Genomic DNA, 17,410 nt, shown 5'->3' with positions numbered 1-17,410 from the left:
CATTCCCCCTCCCCCCCTCTCTCCCCCTCCCCTTCCCCCTCCCTAATTTACCTTTCCCCTCCTGTCGTTCTGACCACTACTAGATGAGGGAACAGTGCTAAGCGGGGATGATCTCTGAAATGTAGGTAACATGCGGAAAAAAGTGAAGTCACCACAATTTCTAAGTTTACCCCCTCATCTGTTCATCACACCCCAAACCCTCTATTGTTTATTTGATACTCTTGAACTGGTTGCCCGGTATAGATATGAATATGTTGAAGTTTCTCGACCTATGTGCACTCAATTCAGTGACCTGCATACTCCCTCCATACACCTAAAGGTGAGAACAATCACATCATTACCTCCAATTGCAGATTATGGCTAATATAGCTAAGAATTCCCTCAAAATTATTTTGTGGAATGTTAAGGGTCTTCGCTCTCCCAACAAGCGAATGCAAATTTTTCGTCATCTAAAAAGGCTTCAAGCTGATGTGGTCCTCCTCCAAGAGACCAATCTTCCCATACATGATTTGCCACGACTACAGAAATTGTGGGTAGGGGAAGTTTATGGGTCCCCTGCAGAGGGTCACAAGGCGGGAGTTGCCATCCTTTTACACAAAAATTTGAAATACACCATTAAAGAAGTTAAAGCAGATTCGGAAGGCCGCAAACTTACACTACACCTCATGATGGCGGACAAATCGATGGCGATAACTAATGTATATGCCCCCAATTCACCTGACAATGCTTTCTTCCAAGGGTTAGTATCTTGGATATCACAGATCCTTGAGCCGCTTCACTTGGTGGGAGGGGACTTTAATTCAGTTATGAATACACTGGAGGATCGCACTTCCTCTGTTCTGCAACGGATCCTACCATCCGATTTATCAACTCAAACAGTGACACCACTTGGCAGAGCTATGTCAGCTCTACAATTCTTAGATGCATGGCGTTTGTCACACCCGACGGACCGTGATTTTACATTCTTTTCACACCCCCATAAGTCTTTCTCACGCATAGACTACTTTTTTTGTTTCCCATAACCTATTAAAGATAATAAGGGAGGTAGACATACATGATATGGTCATTTCCGACCACAACCTCATCTCTATACTCATAGCACTCGACAAACGAACAATTGCCCCTCCACATGGTGCTTTCCCTCCTATTTGGCCAATAGTGAAGACTTTAAGAATGCGCTTCGGACCTCCTGGGAGGAATACACCCTGGCAAACGAAGTGCACTTGGACAATCCGAACCTGTTCTGGGAGGCCGGCAAGGCCTTCCTGAGAGGTAAGATCATTGCTTATGTCTCACAATTTAAAAAACAGTCCAAACAAAATTACATACGGGCTAGTGAACAATTGAGACATGCGAACGCCAACCTAACATTTTGTCGAAACGCAAAAAATATCAAAACATGGCAACTAGCCAAACCGAACTTTGATTTCTGGATGGAGCAACAAGAATCCACTAATTCCTCCTATTTTTCACTACAATTACATAAATATGGAAATAAGGCAGGCAAACTCATGTCCCGCTTAATCAGGGGCTCCAGAAAACCCACGCATATCTCATCCCTTAGGCACACCGACGGACACATAGTCTCTTCTCCAACAGAAATCAATTCTATTCTCACTGATTACTACACTTCACTCTACACAAAGGACACGACGGACTCTTCCACCGTGGAATCTATCTTAGCTAGAGCTTCCCTCCCCCTACTTGATGCGGCCCAATTGGAGTTGCTGAATGCTCCGATAACTTTAAAAGATATTCAAGCGACAATTGCGGGCTTGCTAACTCTAAAAGCGCCAGGACCAGACGGGTACACCGCAGAATTTTATAAACTGACTTCTGATTTTATTCCTAGCACGCTGATTCAAGTATTTAACACAATGTGGGAAGGGGGTAATTATCTACCGTCGGGCTCACAAGCATACATCAAATTATTGCCAAAAAAGGAAAAGATTTGCTTCATCCAGGTTCGTACAGGCCGATATCCCTAATTAATGTTGATGCCAAAATTTTGTCAAAAATAATTGCATCGCATCTGGCTATAATCCTTCCCTCACTACTTCACTCAGCTCAATCGGGATTTGTCACGGGGCGGTCGGCAACTCTGAACATTCGCAAAGTGTTGATAGCCCTGGAATATGCAAAGGCAAACCCCGACCGAGATATTGCGATCATGTCATTGGACGCAGAGAAGGCTTTTGACAACATAAGCTTCTCGTGGCTATTCAAGGTACTTACCCAATTCGGATTCACAGGCCCATTCATAAAATTCCTACACCAAATGTATGATTCCCCGACCTCAGACTTCATCTTCAACACAATACCTCTCCAAAAGGGGACCAGGCAGGGGTGTCCTCTTTCACCCCTGCTATTTAATCTAGCAATTGAACCGCTTTCCAGAATACTCAACTCCACAGCAGGTATTAGTGGTGTCACCATAGGAAACCAAACCATGCACGCCCGCCCTATTCGCGGATGATATTCTATTGTTCTCATCTAACCATACAGCTGACTTTAATAGCCTACAGGAACGCTTAACGGCCTTTCGACTCTGCTCAGGTTTCAGAATTAATTATAATAAAAGCGAGATTCTAACCCTAAACCCCCGCCTTGCCACCAAATGGAAAACATCTTCACCCTTTGCGATGGCAACCCAGCACATTACCTACTTGGGAATTCATATTGGTCGAGATCCCTCCTCTATATACACCCTGAATTTCCTGCCAATAATCACCAAAATTGTAAAGGAGTTGGAGGTTTGGGCAACCCTTCCCCTGTCACTCTTTGGGAGATGCCACCTATTTAAGATGGTATCCTTTGCAAGGCTGCTTTACCCATTACAGACTATACCACTCTTATTGAAACATAGTGATATACAAAGGTTACATACTTCACTAACCACCTTTCTGTGGTCTGGTAAAAAACCACGAATAGCCCTCCAGAAGTTATGTTTACCGAAAATAGAAGGAGGAGCAGGGTTGCAGAATCTAAGTTTTTACAATATTTCATGTTTACTCAGACAGGGGTTAGATTGGCTGTCGGGAAACTCCCGTTATTCAAATCATGACCTAGAGAAGGCTCTGGTTTACCCATATACCCTCTCAGCAGTCCTACATGCCTCAATTAGAAGCCTTCCTTTGCACCTAAAAAACAGTATCTTCATTAACAGTGATCGCCTGGGAGGGAGACAAGGAAATTACTAGGTTTACCCCTGAATATCTTGAGGCACCTTCAGGTCCAGGGAAATCCCAAGTTTATACCCTCCACCACGTACAGCATTCAAAACGTGGGGATTGCTCGGACTTAATAAAGTGGAGTCACTATTTAGAAACGTCTCAGGGCAGTTCAAATCGTTCCACGACCTGGCTCAGGAGTACTCCATACCCCCGACCCACCTATTTCACCACCACCGAGTGGTTAGTTTTTTGAAGACATGCTATGGACCCAGAACTGATCCACTTCAAAAATCCTACCTGGACTCCATGATTCAAAACAACACCTACTCCACCTCTATGCTATACTCGCAGTTGATCAAGCACCAAGCTACCAAATACCATCTCCTGCCTTTTTCGCAAGTGGTCCTCTATACTCAGCGATAGCAACCTTTCAGAAAAAATTATTCGAGGCCATAATCAAATCTTGAAAATCATTATGACGGAAACTTGGAGGGAAACCCACTTCAAAATAATCCATAGGGCATACCTTCCTTTTCGCATGAGTGGATCCGACCGCTCACAAGCACAATGCTCTTGGTGCTCTTCTCATCGCCCTACCTTACTTCACCGTCTTTGGGAATGCCCAGTGATCACTAAATTCTGGGAAACGGTACTCAAATACATTACTCCAGTCAACAGCAATGTAAAGCTTACCAATACGAAGGATCACTGGCAACAAACAAATCAACTCTGACCAAACGGACTCATCTATGCCTCCTGGCAGCCCGGAGGAAGGTCATGTCCCACTGGATCGACAAAAATCCACCTTCTTTACGCTCAGTGAAACTCACTCTGCAGTTACTGTTTCAACTTGAAAGACTGGATACAATCCTATCGAATTTCCGATCAAACACACGATTTTTTACCACATGGAGAAAATGTATTGAATACACCTATGATACCAACGAGATTTCAACGATACTCTACCCATTTAGATACACTGACTGGTACTTGAAACACTCAATCACGAACTCCTTAGGAAAACTTAACATACAAGACCGCTCCAACCCTGATCAGCCGGTTATATCAGGTATACCTGGGCAATGTATGTAAAACATGCCAGCCACCTATTCTCTACCCCTTCATTTTACTGCATATATGCATTTATGTCAAGAACATTTTGTTCTATTGTGCCTTTATCTTCGGCTCTATCACACAAGCAGGTCACGAGTAATACCAATCGCAGCACGGTTCAACCAGTTCAAGATTCCTTGCCCTTATCCCTACCCCCCCCCCCCTTTTTTTTTTGCCCCTTACCCTGGCAGTTTCAGAGTGCAATGTACAACATTTATGTTAATTCAAAATTGTTCACACTTGGAAGGAAAATACCTCCCCTTTTCAAGGTTTCCTCTTTGAACCCTGTTGACTATATAGGTTTATGGCTATTTTCCTTGGTTTGCTTTGTATTCTCTTATTCAAAGACTTTGTACTGTATTGTAAACGGTAAAAATTCCAATAAAAATTGATAAAAAAAGAAAAGAAAAAGAAAAAGCAAGCTACTGTCATTTTTAAAATAAATTAAACTTGGTCTGACCCGCTCAGCATACCACCCGTACAGCAGCTTTCCAGGGGGATAAGAGGCATAAAAACATGCCTCTGAAGCAGAAGTGGTCCCCACCACAGCGGACCTCCCAGAGCCAGTCTGGATCGCTGGACAATTACTTTTATAAGGCCTGCCGGGGAACTACAGGTACTTCCAAGATGGCGCCGGGTGAGCACGCTGCCCATGCAGCCTCCCCCATCGGCTCTCCATGCCTGCCACTGTTGTCGCTTCCTCCCTTCTCCCCTCCCTCCTGCTCTGATAGCCAGGACAGACCGTTTGATGTGGGTGACATTTTAGGGGATAAAGATATCCGTACGCACATCTTATCCCTCCCCACTAAGGCTGATCTAGAGCGGTTTGCTCCCAGGGTAGAGAAGGCCATGCGCCAGGACATTGAGAGCTCATATAGGGGGCAGAGTAGAGGCATTGGAGAAACAGTGGGAAGAAACTACTCCTGCTATACAGGCACTCACTGAGAGATGTAAAATGCAAGATCACATGATTAATTCCCTGCTGAATCAAATGGATGACTTTGAAAATAGAAGCTGCATGGTTAACATCCGTATCAGAGGTCTGCCTGAAGCCCGGGCCCGCAGGACATAGTCCCCACCTTGCATGGTGTCTTTAAGCAAATATTGGGAGGCCAAGCACCAGATCACATAGAAACTGACCGTGCCCACAGGGCTCTCCAGCCACCATCTGAGGATCCTAACAAACCCAGAGACATTATCTGTAAGTTGCATAAAAATTCCTTAAAGGAACGCATCATGTTTCAGGTCAGGGGAATCAGTCATGTGGATTTCGATGGTGCTAAGTTGACCTTCTTCCCAGATCTCTCCAGACGCACGCTTATGCAATGCCGTGCCCTTAAGTCACTACTGGAAGCTCTGCAGGACGTACAGCTGACTTACAGATGGGGTTTCCTGTTCAGCCTTTCAGCTACCAAAGATGGCCAGCAGTTCACCTTGCAGAATAAAGATGACCTACCCCAGGTTCTGGATTCCCTGGGACTGCCTCCTGTGGACATACCTGAGCGGAAAGCACCTCCAGAGATGCCCCTCCCACCTCACCCTTGGTGCCCAGTTCACGGCAGCCGACGCAACGGCCTCAGAGGAGGCCCCTCCAGTCAAGCCCCACTTCCTTCCTTCCTCCGGAGGACAACCACTTCCTTCCTTCCTCCGGAGGACAACCTGACAAGCCGAACAGATCGTTGCAGGCCTTCCTGCTACTCCGAGGGTTCCCTCTGGCTGCTGTACTACCATCTGCTTTAAGTTGTGGTGCAGGCCTGCACCTATTAGTAGCGGGTCTCCCCTCGGACTCCCTCTCCGTGCCTTACCACCTACCCCCCAAGCCCCAATAGTTCAACTCGTTATGGAGTTATGTTCTCTTTTTAAAACCTAACGCTGCTAGCTGGCCTCCACCGTCTCCTTGCCTTGAAGACTGAGTGGTGGCCCCGACTAGTGGTGTTACTGCACTTTGGTGCGGCCCTTGGGCTGCGTGTTTGATATGTTGTTCATTTTGTATTTTTTGTTTTATTTATTCAATAACTGTGGTGTGTTTTCTAGGCTCTTTTTCTTGCTTGGTGTGTCATCAGTGCACCCTGGCTCCTGGTGCTGTGAGTCTTTCTCTCCTCCTAATGGGGGCTCAGCTGTTCCCCTATGCTGTCTTTCACCATGCCCTCCATGAAAGTCATATTGTACAACGTGCTTGGTCTGGATTCCTCTTCGAAACGCAGTAAGTTGTGGCTTGAAATGAAACATTTGGGGGCACACATATTTATTTATTTTTTTACAGGAGACACACTTTTGCACTGACTTGGTCCCCCGCCTCCCTACTCACCTGTATAAATCATGGTACTTGAGCAATGCCCTACGACCCAAATCTGGGGGGGGGGGGGGGGTGGGGTCGTTGTAGCTATTCACAATGCCCTTTGTTCCGCTAGACCATTTAGCGGACCCTAATGGTAGATTTGTGTTTCTTAAAGGCACCATTTCTGACCGTAAGTTCACAGCTGTGTACTCCTCGAACTGTAAACAGGTTACTTTTCTGGACTCTGTCCTAGAATCTCTATCCGCCTTCCGGGAAGGCCAGCTAATCTTGGGGGGTGATTTTAATGTTAGCTCTGATCCACAATTAGATACGTCCTCAGGCCATTCTGCTCATTCGTTTGCTTTCCTGAAGCACTTAAGACAGTCCCTGCAGGCGCACCATTTCGTCGACTGGTGGAGGCTGCTTAATCCCCTTTGGTAGGGACTATAGTTATTTCTCAGCCACCCACAATGTCTATACTCATATAGACCTTCTGGTGATGGACCAGTTTTCAACTTGACTCCCTAGCTGACACATTCATTGGTTATATAACTATATCGGTTAATGCTCCAGTTTTTATTTCCCTGCATGCCCTGTCTTCAGATGTGTGGACATGGAACTGGCACTTGAACGAGGGTATACTGGATGACGCAGTGGCTCGGAAACAGGTGGAACCACAATCTCTTAGGCAGGAATTGGCTAACTTGCTTGACGTTAGGATTCGGAAGTGACTACGCTACGTTTCCCATAAATTCTACAAATTTGGCGACACTACTTGCACGAGCTCTCAAACGTCAGTGCGACTCGGCACATGTACATAAGCTCTCCACTACGGCGGGCTCATCCTTGGTTCATTCCTCAAAAAATAGCTAACACCTTTAGGGATTACTATGCCCGACTATACCACCTCTCTACCACTCTCTCTGGTTCCACAGAGCCTGAGAGCATGGAACGTATTCTTCAATATTTAAAGGCAGCTCAGTCCCCGCAGCTCACTACCTCAGTTGGTGACCAACTGGATACCCCCATATCCTTGTGAGAAATTGAGGCAGTTATTAAAGACCTTCCCAAAGGGAAGAGCCGATTATAAGATGTTTTTATCGCTGCTGTCCACTCCCATGTGTGCCTATTTCAACATGTTGGCATTGGGTACTGCGATGCCCAAGGAGGCGTCGATGGCCCACATTACAGTTCTCCCCAAGGAAGGGAAAGATCACTCCATCCCCGGGAATTATAGGCCAATCTTGCTGCTGAACACCGATAATAAAATATTAGCAAAGAGTTTGGCCAACCGTCTTTAACCAATCCTTCCAATGGTCATACACCTTGATCAAACGGGATTCATTATGGGGAGAGAAGCCAGGGAAAATTCCAATAGAGTGATCCAGTTAATTCATTGGGTTGAATCACAGTGTGCCCCCCGCCGTCTTTTGCTTTTCACTGATACCAAGAATTGACTGGGTGGATTAGACCTACCTACGAACAGTGTTGAGCAGACTTGGTCTGGGTCCCAACACAAATGTCGTGGATATCCTTCCCTTTATAGTTCCCCAGAAGCCAAGGTGAAAGTGAATGGGCAATCAGACTCATTCCCTATCCGCATAGGGGACACGACAGGGGTGCCCTTTGTCGCCACTCATTTTAACTTTAACCCTTGAGCCGCTGCTTAACAAGATCCACTTTAACAGTGCCATTAAAGGTTTTACGGTGGGACCGATGGAGCACAAGTTATCTGCTTATGCGGATAACGTCCTGTCTCAGACCCCCGATTTCTCTTGCTAATATCATGACCAAACTGCAGAACTTCTACCAGCTGTCCAATTTTAAAAATCAAATCATAAGTCAGAGATCCTGTCCCTGAATGTGCCCTCGGGCTTGCGTACACATCTGCAGGCTTCTTTTTGCTTTACCTGGTGCCAGACAAGTGATAAAATATTTGGGAGTTTACTTACAAATTATACACCTGTAATTATGCCCCAATGCTTTCTACTATCAGAGTGGACCTAAAGAGTTGGGAATCGCACTGCTTTTTTCTTGATGGCCCAAGGCAGCGTTTTAAAAATGAACGTGCTACCCCGTAATCTTTTCTACTTACAAATGGCACCTGTTTCATTACCCAGACCTTCGTTTTCAACCCTGAACAGCATGTTTTTGCAATATATTTGAAATAGGAAAAGCCCCAGTTTGGCTCTCCGCACTATACAACACCCTAAAAACAAGGGGGAATGGGTGTGCCAGTTACTCGCAAATACTATAAAGCGATAGCGTTACAACACATCTTTGATTGGTACCATAATGCATCTTCTAAACTTTGGGTCCCACTTGACAAATTCCTAGCAGGCCGTAACTTATCACATGCCCCATGGATCTCCCGGGACGGCAAGGGACTTTCCGCACTTGCCCCTACCATGGCCATTCATACCCTGGCAACTTGGGATGCCTTGAATGGGAAGGGATAGCTCGCCCCTTTGATTTCCCCTCTGGCTCCCTTGGTGGTGGTGGGGGGGGGGGCTTCCCCGGGTCCACTCCTGGGGAACATCCCTCTTTTTTAAGGGCTTGGTCAGCTGATGGAGGTTTCAAGATGTGACAGATTTATCCAAGACCAGAGTTTATTGCTGCTGGGCCACATTGAGAAAATAGTATGGATCTTTCCCCATGGACAAATGGCGCTATAGGCAGCTCCAACACTTTGTCTGTAGCCTATCCCATGACATCCGTTCCCCTACCATGGCGGCTCCCTTTCAATGGCTCTGCATGTCTACCTCTGCTATTCCACACACTATATCAGTACTGTGTGAGCTACTACAGTCAGAGAGTGGAGGGTAGCCTGGATACATAAGGGAGTGGGAGAGAGACCTTCACTATGTCTTTACTGAAATTCAGTTGGATCACCTCTACCGTAGCACACATACAAGCTCGGTAGACACGAAAGTGCAGGGAAATAGCTTTAAAAAGGTACTTAACCAGTGGTATAGGGCTCCCTCTAAGCTTGCTAGGATATACCCATCTGTATCCGAAGCTTGATGGAGGAAATGTGGTCTTAGGGGCTCCTTCCTCCATATTTGGTGGGAGTGCCATAAGATACGTTCCTTCTGGTCATATGTAAGGGCCTAGATTAAAGCTATTCTAGACCTTGAGCGCCCCGATTCCCCATTGGAATCCTTGCTGCATGTTCCTACCATTCCTCTCAGCCAGTTTGACAAGTCCATACTGCCTCATTCACTCAACGCAGCCAGAAGGTTAATTCAGATATACTGGAAGAGACAACAAATCCCTACATGTATTGAATGGATTACTTTAGTGAATAACATCATGGCTGCAGAGGAATGGGTGGCAAAATGTAAAGATATAAGTTTTATGCTATATGGGCCACTTGGATGTACTATACAAGTCATAACGGGCTCTTAGGAGTCCCTACACGTGGAAGCCCCTCCTGTTGATGGGATTGGAATTGTAGGGGCTTCCGATCCCTGAACAAAAACCAGCATGGAGTGACGCCTTAATATGTGTTGTTTATTTGTTCCATTTGGCATTTTTACATTTTTTTGTTTTCTTATTTTGATTACATCTAGTCCCTTATCCATGTTTGGGGGGGGGGGGGGGTGGGGGGTCTGAGTCATCGTTAGCGCCATAGCAGGGGGGGGTGGAAGCATCAAGGGAAATTGATGCTCGTGTTCATGACATAGTTGAAGCATGATGTTCCTTTGCTCCCTTCTCCACCCCTCCCCTGACTTCTTTAACCAGTTTAATTGAGTAATGCATACGACACCGTGGACTTTTTTTGTACGTTCTTATGCTTCGTGTGTTTTGTTTTATGTCTTTTGTATGTTGTATAATGAAAAATTTTCAAATAAAGATTACATATAAAAAAAAAAAAAAGGATTGTTTCCTTCAGGTTGAGCATAATAGCCAGGCTAGCAGTATTTCGAGCAGATGGCTTTCTACTTGTTTTTGTGTATTGTACTCTGCACAAACTTTCTTTAATGCCAAGACTGATATTTTTCTCCTCTAAGTGAATAGTTTATACATTGCTGCAAATTCCCACACGAAGACACAGACCACAAAAAGTCCATTCACATCGTTTATTTGAAAACCTCAAACAATTTAGAGTAACAAATAAATAAAATGAAAAACAGTATAACCCAAAAGTGCCATTTGCTTCAAATCCCAGTAGAGGAGATGCCAGCCTACCTGTCCATTACAATATCGCTGTCAAGTCTGCCAGCACCTGGGCTCAGCTACTAACAAGAGAAAGTTACACTTCAACAGAATAAAGCTTCAAACAAAATCACATTTATGTAGTACACAAATATTAGGAAGATGGTGTGCTATAGAAAAGTTTTATTGATTTATTAGAAAGACACCACAAAAGGACTAATTTTTTTAAAATTCAAGACGCCACCCTAAATGCCATTTAGCAGACAGGAAAACTGAATTGCTTCATAGAAGCATAAGAATATCACAATAGAAGAATAAATATACTAGATTATATTTCAGGTGCACTGCAAAAATCATTTAAGGATGGATAGACTGTTGAGATTAGATTAGAGACATTAAAATATGTAAACTGGAGGAAGATAAATAACCTGGAACACAGGGATGCAACAATGGAGGGCCATGTATCATAAGATTTTAAATTATAAATTATGTTCTTACTGCTTAAAAGACTGCAGTGCACCACATATCGTTTACTGCTAAGTTTTATATTTGAGACAAAATTTCATTGCAAAAACCCACATCTCCTACTACTAAACCCCGATATCATCCACTTCCTCATTTAAAGTGACAAGTGTGTGTACAAAAGGCATGTTTGTTTAGACAGCAAAACTGCACAGTGTAGGTTACTGGGCTGCATATGGGCTGGCACATATATTGGGGGTTATTTACTAAAGACAAATCCACTTTGCACTTGAAAGTGCAGTCACTGTAGAACCGAGGGGGACATGCAAGGAAAAAAAAAACAAAAAAAAAACAGCATTTTAGCTTACACAATTGAATAAAATCAGCAGACCTTCCCCTCATTTCAGATCTACCCGTCAGATTTACAGCGACTGCACTTCCAAGTGTCCTTTCTGTGCAATTTCGAGTGCACTTTGCACTTGTAGTGCAAAGTGGATTTGTCTTTTGTAAATAAGCCCCATAGTGTCCATGAGTGAGAGAGTACCCCATTTATCACACATTTCGCTATAGGGATCACTTATCTTCTATGATCACGGAAGGCAGTACAAGCTTTTAACTTGTATGCACAATCAGTGACTGCCTGTGTTGACTATAAGCTAAATGAAACCATGTTTATCACAAACACCAAAAGTAATTTTAACGAAAAGCAATTATAGATAGATCTATTCAAGCGCTCCACACTGAAAATGAACTGCAAAAGATCGGAAAGATTCTTACGCACAAGTGTAAGCAGTTATGACTATGCACCTGGTTTACTTGTTAAACTGGCAGAATGTCAACAACCAGCATCCAAAAGGGTTCTAAGCATGCGTTCATCTTGACTCATCTCCCCTTCATTGATTTTTAATCACAGGCACAAAGTGGGGAAAAGAAAAGCACACTTTGTTATAATGTACCAAAGGTTGGGTGTTGTAACCAAAAAAAAAGAATGTATATAACACAATTTTTCTCCATATGCTTTCCATATTGTAGAAAATATGCAATGTTTGTAATATTTCTTGGAATTTCTTTACTCTGGAAATTTCCAATAAAAAAATATTTAAACGAAAAATGTACCAAAAGGAAGAAAATCATCCTTGCTACTGCTCACATCATAAAAATAATCAGTCTCTCAGTGATGGTGAGCCTAGACATTTACAAGCATTCAGGCCTTTTTCTGAAAGTCCATAGTAAAAGATGTTCAAAAAAATAGGTACAGCATAATGGTGATCTTTAGTAGAAAAAGTTTTAAAAGGAGTATGACTAAGCAGGATTTTCAGATTTTTCACAAACGTAACTGCAGGGATACTTTTACAACTTTAACATAGGCCTATGCTTAGCCCATTGAGGACAAAAGGAAAAGGTTCAAGTCAAAGCCCCCATTGCAGCTGATTATCTTTTCTTTTTGTTCATGCTCCCGCAGTTTCTTTTCAAAATGCAGAAAGCAAAGGAAGTCCTGTACAGAGAAGGGAAGGGATGGAAGTGTGTGTAGCTGGTGGGGCTGGCATTATAGTGAAGCCATTGCTCTGCATGGGTAATAGCAAGGTTTACTTTAAGGGGCATACCGATCTGTAAATTAGGCATATACTAGTTTTAAAGTTTAGAAACTACTATACACAATGAACTAGGTTACTTGTGGCATTTTATAAATTACGCAACTTTACTTGGAAGACAGGCAGACGTCTAAACGTTTTGGGCAAGAAATGTACATCCAGCAGTTGACAGGGTACTTTATACAGATTATAATAAAAAGGAGTGTACAATACATATACAAAATTAAGAAGCTCTGCTCTACAATACATGGCAAAGGTGCAAATGTCAACTGATCTTTTATTTTTATTTTTTTTAAGTCAGAGTGCCATGTTAGTTGCTGGATGTGTCTGCTTCACCATGTCTGTGCTATAAATCTTGTAGTTTCTCTCATTACCTGTTTCATTCAGCCTACCCAGACAGGTTGGAATCTGATTGCTTTATGTACACTTCATTACACTAAACCAAAGGGCTTATAGTAATTGGGAATACCTCTCCTGCATGAAAAGCAAGTTAGAGTCCCCTTTTACTCATAAAAGAGAGAGCAGTGAGAACTTCAGCAATGTTTGCATCAGTACCCCTTAACCATCCCCCTCCCTCCAGCTTGGAGAAGTCTGCTGTGCAGTCTACTTCCAAAGTCTTTCAGCAGATTCTTCTACATCCATGACACAATTTCTGTTTCCTCCTATGGAAAGGCTTTTCGTCAATCATTTGTCTCACCAGTGGATGGCCTTTTAATAGGAGTAGAGTAAATGTCATTCATGCATAGAAAAAAAAAAGTGTGCTAGACTACTTTAGAAGCAGCAGGAACAAGTATAACACTTCGGAAGGGGAAAAAACGTCAAAAGGATTTCTGTAGTTAAAGTTATTTATGTAATATTTAATTTTGATCTTTACTTTCTACAGTGCACCAAGACAAATCACAAAAAAAAACAAAATAAACAAAAAAAAAAAAAAAAAAAAAAAAAAAAAAAAACATGCTTTTTAGAAAAAAAAAAAATTGGAAAGCCCTCCACTGTTCTTATGTACAGTACAATTGTTCAAATGTGGAAGCAGCTCTTGAACCAAAATGCAAAAGACACACAATATAATCTGTTGTACGAGCACAAAGACGTATTGTTAACAAGCCCTAGTTTACCTTGGTATGTATGGGTGAAAAAATAAAAAATAAAACAACCACACAATAAAATAAACCTTAAATGTAATGGTTTCATAAAAAGGAAGCATTGGTGGGAGACATTCTACACAGACTTTGGTTGGTTTTCAGCACATAAATCTGAATGTAACAGTTTGCATTTACTTGAAAATACAGACGAGTTATTAAAAGGAAAATGAAGCTGTACATAAATAACTTAAGAGTGTATATACAATTTCATTTACAGCATGTTGGCTGTACAACAGTTTGGCGCAGTATTATGCTGGCCTGATATTAATACAAACTAGTGGATGCATGGTAACAGGATAAATGTGCCATTGATGTATGACTAACGCTAATGAGCCTACCAATCTGAGGGCAGAGATACTGAATAGACTTGGAATAAGTAGTAATGTTTAGTTGGCATATTAAAACATCAACGCATGGGTTTTTGCCATGCATGTAGCCTATGTGTATCTACCAATCAAAACCCTACCAAGCCATTACAAACTACTTACATAACAAGGTCTCCATGTTGGTTTTTCTCACTATATAACCATCAAAAATACCTATAGGCCCCACTAGAAAGCAGCCCTAAAGTCAACATGCAAGCTTGCAGTCCCCATGGGTGGCTTAATATAGCCAAAAATGCACCTGATTGCACAGACATAAGTTAAATAAGGTTGGATTAGTACTTCATGGTCTAAAAGAGCTCAGCAGCCTTTTGTCTTTCAGATGCATCTTGGGAGATTGAGGTTATCAGGCTGTCTCCTCTCCTTGGCTTTTTCATAAACTCTGCAACCTCTAGACCAGTGATGGGGAACCTTGGCATCCCAGATGTTTTGGAAGTACATTTCCCATGATGCTCAACTACACTGCAAAGTGCATGAGCATCATGGGAAATGTAGTTCCAAAACATCTGGGACGCCAAGGTTCACCATCACTGCTCTAGTCCCTCTAGTGTTTGCATTTTAATGCATGAATAAGCTAACAAAGGAGTTGTAAGGCTATGAAAGCAGCAGAAACCTTTTTTTCTCCCCCAGGCATGACTAAATTTTACATGGTGCCTCTTCTGGTCTCTGCTCTATTTTCATACAATAACTAGGGGTGAGGAAAGGACCATTTAAGGTTTACAAAAATAAAAGAAATTAATCCAAACCAGTGCCTGCTAGAAAATCTGTGATCCTATACTCTATTGACATTTTAACTCCTTTTGCTGGATGCATACATTTACAATCACAAATGTTAGAAGAAAACAAATTGGTATTCAGAGATAGTGTTTTATAATTCCCTTTATAGCCAAGCAGGAGACAGCTTCAAGAATTCAACCACCCTACACGCATCTGGAAGACTAAATGCTTGTGCGTGTAAAATTTTTATTTTTTTGTAGTTTAAACATGGAAGCACTGATCCAATCCTTTTAATACTTGCCTTTAGAATGCAAGTGTTCTGTTGTAGGTTTGATTATGTTGCCTCCTCGCCACCATTTGGAAATGCAATGTTTAATTCTAGACTTTAGATCAAGCTTGAAAGGGACATTTTATACTTTCTACAAAAACTGCTAGCTTAAGGCTCACCCTATATCATACAAGCATGAGATAACGAACTATACATATGCTCTTATTCCACAGGTATGAGGCAAGTAAACAATATTGGCAGGTTATAAAATAAAAGATGAATAAATAATGCCCTATTCACAATCTAGCATTCCCCCTGTCGCACCAAGCATACAGAGCTCAGCTAACACTATGTAGAAGAAAAAAGGAAGACAACTGACATGACACAAGTATTGTGGAGTGCCACATGTGCATCTACCAAGAACAAAGGACGGTTTCCTAAAAACACACAATACTAAAGTTAAAAATGAAAATTTACATACAAATGTACAGCAAATGTACAGCAAATGATTCTTGTTCAAAAAAGGTCCAGAGGAGTAATGACCAAGAACATTGTGTCCTTGCAGGGTAGCAGATTTATCAATCTTCTCAGGCTCACTCTACCAGAAAAGGCACAGGGCTGTAGATGCAAACATCCTGATAAATACAACTGTAATGTACACATAGCACAGGTCAGCACTTGTCTGTTTCAGTGTGCCAAGATGCTGCAATATTTGTATGTCTAAAAACCCTGAATGTAGATGAAGGAAAAAAAAAAAACTGTCTATATGGATGAGATAATGGACATCTAAACATCAGTTTGAGTGTTTTATAAAATGAATTAATTTGCCAATGTAAAAAAGCTCTTAGCGACTCTAACAAAGACTTCATATTAAGTTTCATGTCACCCTGCCGTTCCTCTGAAAGTAGATTTGGATTGTATTTAAAGCAGCAGTCCACAGTCACCAACAAGACAGGAGGAAAGTTTTTCTTTCTATTCTATCCTGTACACAGTATGCAGATGCATGTAGTGTTTTGTAAGAAAAATATATTAGCACATCTTGTATAGAAACAAAGGGTTTCCATACTTTTACACATTTTAATTGACTGGTAATAACATCTGCGTTTTACTATGGGGAAAGCTAAGCAATCAAATTGCAGTTCTACTGCCTTTCCAGAAGTTGACCACTAAAGAAACGGACCTGTAACTTCATAAAACTAACAGACCCTCATCTACTTCAAGGGTTTTATCAGTTCTCTCTGAAATGTTACCAAAGACAATTTACTGTGTGATAGCAATGCCAAAAATGGCCATATTTCCATTACTAACAAAGATAAACAGAAATTACAATAGACGAGGCTATATTAAATTGAATCTGTCAGCAATAACCCTGCTCTTAATTAGGAGATCCACAACTGTGCATCTGCATTCATTAAAGTGGTTGTAAACCCACAACCCCCTCTTCTGGGTACCGCAGGCTCCGGGGCTGCGATTGGCCGGAGCCACAATGAAGTCACTCTCGTGCATGGAAGCCATCGGTAGTGGCACATTCACTGAAGCAACAGCATGTACGCGTCAGTGCGCAAGTGCCGATGACGTTGGCACATGCAGATAGAGGGGGATATCTCCTAAAATGTCCAGGTTTAGGCACTACCTGGGGTAGCTACAGGTAAACTTTACGTTAGGCTTACCTGTAGCAAAAAGTGGTTGTAAAGGGTTTACAACCACTTTAAGACATCAACATGTGCTATAATAATTCTGTCAAATGACAATCATCTAGTAGTATATATAATTATCATACAAATGCTTCTGTCAGCACAGCCACTGAACTAGATCTTTAAAATTTGCCCATGTAGACATCTGGAGCTATGGTTGGCTAGCCTGATCAAATGGTGTACGAGTCCTTTAAACTAGAATAGGTTGTTATGAAGTGGACAGGTCATCCACATTCAGAATTACACAGGGCAGTTCTAACAGAACTGTGTGTAATCTGGGGTCAGACATTTCTGTAAATGGCAAAAATTATGGCCAGATTTCCTGTAATCTGTATAAGAACTGTTAGGTTAATATAGTATGAAAACAATGCTTCAGTATTACAGGATGTGAACCACATACAAGCTATGACTTGTGTCTGATGCTTGGTAT

This window comes from Lithobates pipiens, unplaced genomic scaffold (assembly GCF_037356315.1).
Source record: "Lithobates pipiens isolate NorthernLeopardFrog02 unplaced genomic scaffold, aLitPip1_a1.2 Scaffold_18, whole genome shotgun sequence".
Taxonomy (NCBI): domain Eukaryota; kingdom Metazoa; phylum Chordata; class Amphibia; order Anura; family Ranidae; genus Lithobates; species Lithobates pipiens.
This window is presented reverse-complemented; position numbering follows the sequence as displayed.